Raw genomic sequence first — 11,423 nt, 5'->3', positions numbered from 1 at the left:
AAAATAACATCACATTATCCCAAATTATAAGGGACATTTTTCATTAAATAGTCGCTTTCAAGTTTTATTTTCACCTTTCGTCAAAGTCAGAAACACTTTTCAGGTTTTGCTAAAAAAATGTTTATCACCAAATTACCCCTTAAACCAACCAAATCACTATCCTATTACAAATATAAGTAACAACTAACAACAAAAAATATATATATATATATTTTTATTTATATATATATTTATATATATATATATATATATATATATGAATTAATAATAATTAATAACAAAAGATGAGATAAAAATTTATGAAATCATTTATCTAAATTAAGAGTGAATAGGAAGATTTACACTCTCAATTATAACATTTTTTAATTTTTAATATGTATATTTATCATACCATTCACTCGTTCGACGAGATGACAACCATAAATATCAAATTAATTATATGATTACAAAGATCTCTCTCTTTACTCCCGTTCTACAACTACAATTACAAAAAAAAAAAACATTTCGGGAAATATAAATAGTAGTGAATAAATCAGATAGAAAATTGAACTACAAACTTCCATAAATTCCATGTAAGATTATTTAATTTTGTTCTTCTATATTGACTATTATATCAATCTAATGAGCTTTTCTATTTTATGTTATACACACTAATTTTTTTTTTTGTCATTTAAAATTTATTTAAAGATGAAATTACAAAAGACAGTGGAAGAAAGTAATATATGTATCGCCCCGACCGCCATTTTTCGCAACTTCCAGAAGATTTAAGAACTTGTTTAATTATGGACCCTAAAAGCACCAGGTGATCTTTGTTTTCACTTACATAGTGCCGACAACTACTGTTTGATAAGTCATCAATCCTAAAATTACTCTACACGCTTAACTGTAGAGTTCTCTCGGGATGTTTGACAGAAAAAATAAGTACACTTTAGGGGAAGGTGTCAAAATCAATTCTCTAAGGCTCTCTTGAAGCACCACCACATTTCCACAAATCAAGGTGTTACAATAACTCCCAATATCAGAACACAACATCCTTATTGCGTACAAAGATCGTCACCGGTGATGGTGTGAGCCAACTTCACTCTACACTCGTCGGAGGTTTGGCTCTGATACCATCTGTAACATCCAGACTGCCATTACCAGTGGCCCTCACTCACGTCTTCTCTTAGCAGCTCAGCCCATCATGACGACCGATTCACTATTTTGGAGGCTTTAAAGACTTGTAAACCGATCCTACAGATCACCACGCAATCTTTCTTTGTGTTTTGTCTTTACTCCTACGTTACCGACAATCACTTTCCGGTAAGTGACCCATAATAAAATTATTCCACCTCAAGCACGCTTAACACTAGAGTTCTCTCACGATGTTCGGTTGAAAAGATAAGTGCACTTTGATGACATAGGTGGCCAAAGTAATTCTCTTAAGCATCTCTCATGCACGACATATTTCTTGAAATATGGGTATAACATTCACCTTCACTAACATATCACAACGTCCTTGTTGCGTACCAAGACTGTCGAGCCCAACGATGTGAGCCCTCTTGAGTCTACAATTATCTGGTTTTGTTTGATAATCGGTTCGTTATTTATAGAGGCTTTAAAAACTTGTTTATCTATCATACAAATAAACATGTGATATTTTTCCGGGTTTTGTCTCCACTCATATGGTACTAAAAATCACTTCTCCATAGGTCATGCATCTTGAAATTACTCAAACTTAAGCACACTTAACTTTTAAAGTTTCTCATGATGTTTGACACAAAAGATAAAGACACTTTGGACATACGTGGCTGATATGTAATGGTTTTTGTTTTTCAACCATGATATAAGTCTTATTTATATAGTACTAGATATGGACTCGTGCGTTGCACGGGTTGCCTGTCGATATTATTATTCTTAACTTTTAATTTTATTTTTGTAAACATAACGAAAATTATATAAACATATATATTTTAGATAATGTAGCATTTTAATTATTTTTTAAATATAGATTTATAATGCATATTGTGCAGTATAAAACATTATTTGTAGTTATGTTATACTAATTATTAAATCATCTAATATAAACATGGAAAAATGGGTACAAAAACCCTCACCTTTCCTAAAAACATGTAAAAAACCCTCAACTTTTTTTGTGGTTTTTTAAAGCCTCACCTTTTTATAAATGGTAAAATAAACCCTAATATTAATAAAATCAACTTAATTTTTTTTTAAAAATCGTTATATTTAAAGAGTAAGAAACAAAAACAATTTAATTTTTGATTTTTTTTCTAAATTCGAGTTTACGATTTTTCTTTCTAAAATTAGGGTTTTTGCGCTATGAAAATTCATTCACCATTCAGTTGAGATTAGACAAATCATTTTGCTACCATTAAAGTTATGTTATATAAACTACAAAAATTTATAGGATATTACATTTGATTTTTTTTGTTTGAGTGTTCAGGTTTTGGATAAAAATATAGTTAAATAACGATTAATTAAATGTAATTTATAATATATTTTAATATATCGTAATATATATATAGAAATGTTAACTGTTAGTAAATCTTATTTAGTTTGTCCAATGAAAGTATTTTGATGTGAAAATTCATGTACTTTTCGTAGTATTATAAAATTTGGTTTGGTTTCACGTTAGTAAATTTGTGTGATCGAACCGAATAAACCTTTATTAATATAAACTCATATCCGGTTTCGATATAAGAATTTACATATAATTCGTAACAAAATCTGTTTGGTTTCACGTTGATAAATTTTTGTAACACAACCGAATAAAACTTCACTAATTAACTTTTTTACATCATGACTTAAAAATTGAAAACTAAAATCTTAGAAGAAAAACACTAAATCAAATTTATATTTATTTATGTTTTAATATAACGATTTGTTTGAATTTAAATTAAGTTTGTTAATACTGGAGTTTATTTGACCATTTATGAAAAGGTGGGGGTTTAAAAACCCACAAAAAAAGTTGAGGGTTTTTTTATATGTTTTTAAGAAAGGTGAGGGTTATTATAAGTTATGAAATCATAAATGTCCATAGGTTGTATTATTGAATTTTAATAAATTATTTACATCCATTGGAAGAGTTGTTTTACATCTTATAATTTTAATGTAGGCAAGATGGAAATAAACTGTGACAATAAGAAAAGATGAAATTATATAGTTACGTGGCATTGTCAATTTTTGGCTCATATCACCCATTTTTCGTTTTCTCTTTATTCTTTCCGCTCACCGGCAATAAATTCTCAAATCTCTCTATTTCTCTCATAAAATTTCTCTTATTTTTGCTTGAACTCCTCTTTCTCTTTCCTTCTCTCCCTTTTTTTTCCCCTATCTCCATTTCTTCCCTTCATCGGACATCACCATCGAGTCTCACTACTCTGATCCACAACACAAATGAATCTCACTACTATCACAATCACTACCACCATCAATACCGAATCTCGCTAATTTCGATCCACCATCTTCATCAACATTTATCGTCGCCACCACCACCAAGCTTGAACAACCGTCATCAACACTACCACCACTGTTATCGCTTCTTCTCCTTTTTCCACAACTTCTCTTACTACTCCACTTTCTTTATCTTCTCCGACATCAGGCCAAGCCTCTCCGACAACAACTCTAGTTTATGTCCATCGCCGTTCATAATTCTTAATTTGCCTCCATTGCCATATATTCTTTGGTTCTGAATATCACATGATATTTTTAGAAAACCATCGTGATTCACAGCGTTTGTTTTAATAATTGGCAGGATATATTTACAACAAATGATAAATGCATGTAATTTTTACATGATCATGTTATTTTTTTAAAATCATCCAATCACCCAATCACCGTCTCCATAACCATCTACCACCACCATCATCACCACCATAACAATCACATGTTACTCATATTTCTTTTAGTACGACATGCTATTTTATTAAATGACATTGTTGGATGTCTCTATCATGTCGTTGTAGTATTTTAGGTTGTCAATCCACTTTAGGTGTGATGCAAACAGATGAGATGTGATCAGAAGTCTCTAAGAGGGGTGTATTCAACTTAGTATTTTAGAAGATGTTTGGGTATTTTTAAAATCACGTGTTATTGAACTGGAGATTTTTAAAATAATTCTTAAATCTTATGTTATTGAACTTGATATTTATATAAAGTCACTCAAAATAATTCACAATCTCTTGTTATTTAATCAACAATTTGTAAATATCAAATCAAATCTACTGTTATTGGAAATTTCACTATTTTTTCTTAAACGATTACTAAAAAACTGATTTTAGGAGACTTTATACACTTTTTTAGTTGAAAAATATGACAGCAAAATCACATCTCTATTGGTGAAACTTTGAAAGACTTCCAAGAAAAACAATTGTATGAGAAAAAAGCAGAGTTCTTGACCAGATTTATTTTCACTCTATTGACACCTCTAGAAGTGATAATTTTCCATCTCTTGTCTTCTTCCATTGAACTTGTAGTTCCAGGAACAATCGCATAGATAATTGAAGGATATCGCGTCGCATCGCTCCTTGTCACTCTTTACAATTGCTATCTGCCAAAATCCTTTGATTAATTTTGGATTTCTCTTAAAATCTCTGTCAAATTCGATTTCCCCAATCCTTCGAGAGTTCAGATGCCATTGAAATCGCAACTAGCTAGTTCTGTCATCACTCTCTCTTCTCTGCATTCTCTAAATAACAAAGAAAAGGCTTATTCTTGTGTCTTCTCTGGTGTTCTTATTTACAGAAGTGGGTTTTGATTCTTCTTCGGTGTGTTGTTAAAAAAAAAACAGTTTTGGGATTATATGATTGTTAGTGTCTATTTTTGTAAGTCTTGAGTAGTGAGCTCTTACTTCTGTTTTACGTTAAATTCCTATGCTACTTTTTTTGTAAGGCATGGCAAATCTTAGCCCGGTAGCCCCATTAGACTCTTGTGAACTCTTACCGTTGTGTTTCATGTGCTAATAAGTAAGGGAATTCTGCCTAATCTCCTGCAGGTGTTAGGTTCTATGATACCAATGAGGAGGAGCCTCTGTTAAGTTCTATGATGTCTTTACAAATTAGAGTTCATGCCATTAACTTGCATGCTTTACTAAAAATTTGGGTGGGAAATTGATCAGTATGATTCTCTTTGCAGCCACATGCATGTTGATTTTGGATTGAAAGTGCATGGTGGAGATCTCATGAAGAGAGTTGCTAGCGCTGATCCACGGGCTGCACCATTAAAATAAGGCTCAAGACCTCAAAGACATACACAAAAAGCAACAGACATGTAAATCAACACTCCCAAGCGTTTCTCATCAATCAAATACTCTTTTACTCCAGAACGATAACAACATCGAACATGAAAAATTACTTGCTTAGAGAATCACAGCCTCAGTGTATTAAAATCCCAGCTTTCTTGTTCTTGCTTTGGTGTTGAGTTCTGTAACTTTCATATACTATTTCTTTCGGATTTAGAAAATCCTCACCTATCCTTATAGGAACATCTGTTACTTTTTTCATATATTATTCTCTTGAAATAAGTTCGTAGTTATTTTACCACTTTTGCTTTGCAGAATATATAAAGCAATGAATGAGGTAGAGATGTCTACAAGAGGCTTCATGAGTCAAACAATTGAGGAAGTCCATGAAGATACTCTCTTTTCCTACGTGCACTTCTCCTTCACATGTTCTCGTAAGAGATAAACGTATAAACAATAAACTTGAGAAAAGCTTTGGCTCCTCTTTTTTATGTCTCCTCTAATTGCAGGTTTTCCTTGATGGGAGAATACATATGCTGAATTCGTATAATTGAGTCATGTACTCTTCTTCGCTCGTTGAGCTACTTCGTGTTTGTGTTTTGTCATTGTGAGAAAAGGAGCTAGAGCCAAATTTTCTTTTGTTTGTTCTAAAATCACCCAAAGTTTGATAATAAAATCTCACCAAATCACAAATCATTATTCTTTTTTACATTTAAAAACTCTAATAAATAATCATATTCCTTAAAAACTCACTAAAATCTCTCAAAAATCTAAAATATTCAAATTTGGAACAATGATTTTAGAAAATTTTGGTTTTTTGTTTAAATCACATGTTATTCAATTAGTGATTTTAAAATCTCTTCCCAAATTCCATGTTATTGAAACTAAAATTTATGTAAAATCATTCCAAATCATTTCAAATCTCATGTTATTCAATCATGAATTTCTAAAACCCATATCAAATCCACTGTTATTCAAACTTAACAAAACTTTTTTAAACAATTATTGAAAACAGATTTGGTGAGACTTTGGATACCTTTTTAGTGTAAAAATAACAACTAAACAATCACACCTCTAGAGGTGGTATTTGATTAAAAACAAAAAAAAACAAAAAAAAACATGTGGCTAACAAAACTAAACTAGTGAAACAATCTCCTCTCTTCATCTCTCTCGATCTCGATCCCTTGAACAAAAATAACATAAGAGATCCTAAAATCAAAGTCCCCATTTGCCTTGTTGATGGTGATTCCAATTATTTTTAAGCATGTGAATGGTTCATTGATATTGATTCTACCGTCTGCAATTTTTTAGAGAATCCTAATTTTTCTATTTTTTGTGCTAAAAACCTCACCAAATCACCTATATATTATTTCATTAAAAGCTCATCAAATCACAAATTATCTTTCCTTTTTTAAAATAAAAATAACAATTCCACCAAAAGTATCCTATTAACTCACTTAAATCACTCCAAATCCAAAATTTTCTAAATTCCACCAAACCCTCCTCAATCTTTAATTGAATACACCCCCCTCCACCAAATTTCGTAAAATATCAGGTCCAATACACCCCCCTAAGTCAAGCCAAGCAAATACATGATTTGGGTTTGTAACAGTTCTAAGTGATCATGCAGTAAAAAGAAAAATTACAGAATTACAGAAATCACTCGACCACAACTAGCTGATGCCAGGAGAAGGATGTGGTCGAGTAGCAGGCAGAAACTGCAACAAAGTACTCTACCACACAATCTGTTGCCAGACACTGGATGTGGTCGAGTATAAGAGTGAAAACAGGCAAGAAATGTGAAAACAAAGCAGCAGGCAACAAGAATGATTAATCAATAGCAATGTAAACAAAGTACTCAAATAGACGAGAAATTCCTAAGGATGAGGTAATCAATGGAGCGGTCTCCTTAGCCTATTCAGATGGTAACAAAGCGCAATCAAGCTATCCCTAGACAACATGTTCAACAACAGATCAATTCACTCCTGTGACAGAAACCCTCAATAAAAGTTAGCCTAGACTAATTCCCATTAACGGAATCTAACTATGCAGGCAATACAATTCAACCTATTACAGTCAATAAACGCTCTAAACGGCCAATCCCTTGGGATAGAGACGCATATCTCTGGAACTAGTGGATCAAGCATTCCATCGAACACGTTCTGGGTGCGGGAATGCTTTGGATCAAGTTCCAGTTGATCATAAAGAAACAAGCAATAAACTCAACTAGTCCAGAAGGGATTCAATCAATTCTAAAACTTAACCATCTAAAAGACTACAAATTCCACAACCATTATCCCATCCTTAAGAACTCTATGTCACTACTCAGACAACATGCTCAAAAACATAATCGCGAATAAACAAGAAGATTGCATAAGTAAAGAGATTGAGAGTAGAGAAACAAAGTGATAGAACCAATCAAACGCGAAATCTGAATAACTTGGAAAAATCTCGAATTACAAGTTGCAGAAGCAAAGCGACGATGTGATAGAGTAACTAGGTTAAAACAGCAATAAAAACTCGAAGCAAAAACTCGATGTCTCGGGACAAAACCCTCGAAGACTTATTTATACAAAATGAAGTAGAAACGATAAGAGATGGGTCGTGAATCCACTCGATCGGCCCGTAGAGCGATAATGGGCCGAAGCTTGGCCTTGTGATTGAGTGAAACTCCAGACCGCTTCCAAATACTTCTTCTTCTCCTATTCTCTTCCTTATGCTCTGCTTGTCTGGTTGAGTGCGGATTTGAGAAGGCTCTGAAGACGTGATCGAGTGAATGGCAGAGTGATGTGGTCGAGTGGTTCTCGGAGCAATGGTTGTGGATACTCGACCTGGTGGTCGAGTGATGTGATCGAGTGATTGAGGAAGACTGGCGATGGTGTCACTCGACCACAGGGTCGAGTAAGTGTTGCAGGAAGCACTCGACCTTGTGGTCGAGTATAGTCTGTTGACTCCGGATCGCTTCTTCCAATTTGATCGCCAACAGCTCCAAATCACCTGAAAACAACTCCGAAATGCAGAATGTATGCAAACAAATCATAATCATGCAAAGTATGCAAGAATGATGAAGAATGATATGAAACAGTGATGAATGTTATGAAACTAGACTCAAAATGATGATGAATGAATGCAGAAAACATGCAAATTATAGACACATCAATCATGTAGAGGTCGTTGCCATTGATTGAGATTGCTTACAATAAAAGTTTCCATGCTAGTATTGGTATGGCACCATACAAGGCTTTGTATGGTAGGTCGTGTCGTACACCTCTGTGTTGGGAAGAAGCTGGAGAAACCAGTAGTATTGGTTCTGAGTTGGTGTTGAAAACCACTGAAAAAAAATAGTTATGCAGATCTTCAAAGACGTGATTATTTTATTGGAATTTGAGGTTGGTGATCAAGTGTTTATTAAAGTTCAACCTATGAAAAGTAAATTTCGATTTTGGCCAGTCATGAATTTAAGGCCGGCTTATTGGCCCTTTAATATTCTCGAACGTGTTGGAAGTGTAGCTTATCGCCTAGGATTACCTCCAGACTTGGGGCATGTGCATAAAGTTTTTCACATGTCAGTATTGAGAAAGTATCATCTTGACCCATCTTATGTGGTGATTTTCAACCTGAAAATTCAAAAGACTTGAGGTATGAAGAAGAACCAATTCACATTTTGGGAACTAGATTATAAGAGCCGAGGAATTGTAGTGCACAAGAAACAATATGGAAGTTGAAGTTTATTGGAAATCTCTTAATTATAAATCTTTGAAATGGATCCCCATCTGCTTCGATTTAATCTCTGAATTTAAGGACGAATTCTTTTAAGGGTGGTGGAATTGTAACACCCCAAATTTGAAAAAGGGAAGAATCAGATTTTGGATTAAATTGATCGTTTTAAAACCGTCTGATTTCTGGAGAATTTCAGAGCAATTCAAAAGTTTGGGGCAGAATCTATAAATAGAGAAAAGTATGGGGACTAAAGTGTAAAAATGGGAAAAAAGTGTGCAACTCGATTTCATCCTTACCGAAATCAGAGGGATTGTTTTTGGCAACTCGAATCTTCATCATTCAACCCTAATATCACTTATATATATGCTAATATGCATTTTGAAGCCCCAAAAATTTAGTAGCTGATTTCCTCGTCAATTAGAGATTTTTGGTGAGTTTTCGCGACCCTTTGTCATCGTCTCCGATTTGAATATTTTGGACAACTTTTGATCGAAGTTTGTTGTGGCTTAGGTTGATTGTACTTCACCGTGTTAGTGTTCTAGTCTTGGGTCGTGCTCAGACTCTATCCAAGTGTTTGGTAACCTTGATCTTCTTCCTCTTTCAATTTTCTTCCATGGAAGTGAGCTTAAAGCTCTTTAATGGTGGATTTTGTTTCAGAAGAATTACAATGTGATCTATACCTAGTTAGAAAGCTCTCTTTCATAGGATCCAACGCCACTGACATATCATCAAACGGAAGTCGGAATTGATCGGAATCTGATTAGTAAATATTTCGATTTTGTTGATTCATAGTCAAATCGGGATTTAGTTATACCGGTTCTTAACGTTTTGAAACCGGTTTTGGGATAGCCTCTCTATGTTAAATACTCGCAGAAAATCGAATTTTGAATTTAAACCGATCGTAATTCAGACCGGTACAGGTGATTTTAAACCGGTTTTGGACACTCTAATACTCGCTTATGCTTTCTCTTGAAATTATCTTTCCGATGGTATATTGTACGGATTTTTCTAATTGACTGTTGAATTTAGGTGAATTAATTGGTGGTTTGGGATGTGTCTAGAATTGCCATTAACCACTCGTTCGGTCCGAAAATCTTTTCAGGTGAGTTTTAACTCACTTATTAGTTATTATACATTTGTATAATATTTAGGAATATGGTAAAAAGAAGAAATGAATTATTTGTATGTTTGAATTCTGAAAATTAATTATTTGTTTTAGTGTTATTATGCTATATATGATTTCGATGATGAAATATGTTTTTCTGTTAAGATCGTTATCAGCATGTTATTCTGATTTAGCTAGCTCTATTGAGCAATCTGTGGCGGCCGGCATCGCCAACACATGTATTCCGTATTCTGATATTCTATTAGTGATATTGAGGTCGGTTAATGTTGTGGACTATAATTCATTATCACCTCGTTAGGGGCCAACATTCTTATCGAGTATATTATGTATATATTCTGTTAGTTGGGTCAACCAATCATGGGGACCATTTCGATGTTGCATTGCTGGAAACCTGGTCGTTCTATTCCGATGTTATTATTCTCTCTGTTGATATTATTCTGTTTAATTGATGTGAATATGCATTTCTGATAATATATCTTCTTATGTCATTTACTTTATTTATAAGTAATTAAATTGAAATTTATGTCTGTTAGTACCAACACGTGAACATTATTCTATGCGGGGATCATACCGTGTTGGTACTTGTTCATCAATTTTGCAGTCTCACTAGGCGCTTTTTCTCTCACATAAGTTTTGATTACGTTCAGAGGCATTGAGGAGGAGCAGCGTGCAGCTGAGGTTTAGAGTTTATTTTTCAGTCGTAGAGCGAGACTTGGTAGATTTTCCAACGTTACATTTATGAGAAATTGTTAAAAATGCCCCTTTTTCAATACCCCTTTTCAAAAATGCCTCCTTTGAGAGTCCATTTTTAAGTTTGCCCTCTTTTAATTTTTAATGACCATTTTACCCTTATTTGAAACAAAATTAGGTCCACAAAATACAAAATATTTTTTGGCGGGAAAAGTGATCCCGCAATTTTCCCGCCAAAACACTTGTAAAAACCTTTAAAATACCTTGTAAAATTTTTCCGTAAAAATTTTTCCCGCCAAAAATTTTTCTCGCCAAAAAAAGTTTTTTGCGGGAAAAGTGATTCCGCAATTTTTTGGCGAAATTTTTTTGGCGGGAAAAATTTACAAGGTCTTTTAAAGGTTTTACGGAGTATTTACAAGTGTTTTGTAAGGTTTTACAATGTATTTTAAAAGATTTTACAAGATACTTATAAGGTTTTATAAGGTATTTATAACTTGTAAAACCTTATAAAAAACTTGTAAAACCTTATAACTTGTAACACTTAATAAAATAGCTTGTAAAATCTTATAATATCTTATAAATACCTTATAAATACGTTGCAAAACCTTTTAAAATACATTGTAATACCTTATAAATACCCTGTAACTA

The 11,423-nt window shown here is 33.3% G+C and overlaps 1 long non-coding RNA gene across 2 annotated transcripts; it reads left to right on the top strand.

Moving 5' to 3' along the window:
• The first annotated feature begins 9,050 nt into the window (after positions 1-9,050).
• LOC110231076 lies at positions 9,051-10,680 on the top strand. 2 transcript variants are annotated; one of them, XR_002334164.1, is made up of 4 exons: positions 9,051-9,536; positions 9,617-9,722; positions 9,989-10,061; positions 10,619-10,680. It is a non-coding gene; the product is annotated as an uncharacterized LOC110231076 (long non-coding RNA). The 2 variants fall into 2 exon arrangements; XR_002334161.1 differs by having other exon boundaries at positions 9,051-9,722.
• The last annotated feature ends 743 nt before the right edge of the window (positions 10,681-11,423 follow it).

The sequence above is a fragment of the Arabidopsis lyrata genome, assembly GCF_000004255.2.
Source record: "Arabidopsis lyrata subsp. lyrata unplaced genomic scaffold ARALYscaffold_8, whole genome shotgun sequence".
NCBI classification, from domain to species: Eukaryota; Viridiplantae; Streptophyta; class Magnoliopsida; order Brassicales; family Brassicaceae; genus Arabidopsis; species Arabidopsis lyrata.
Note: the sequence above shows the minus strand (reverse complement) of the source record. Positions and strands in the feature narration are given on the sequence as shown.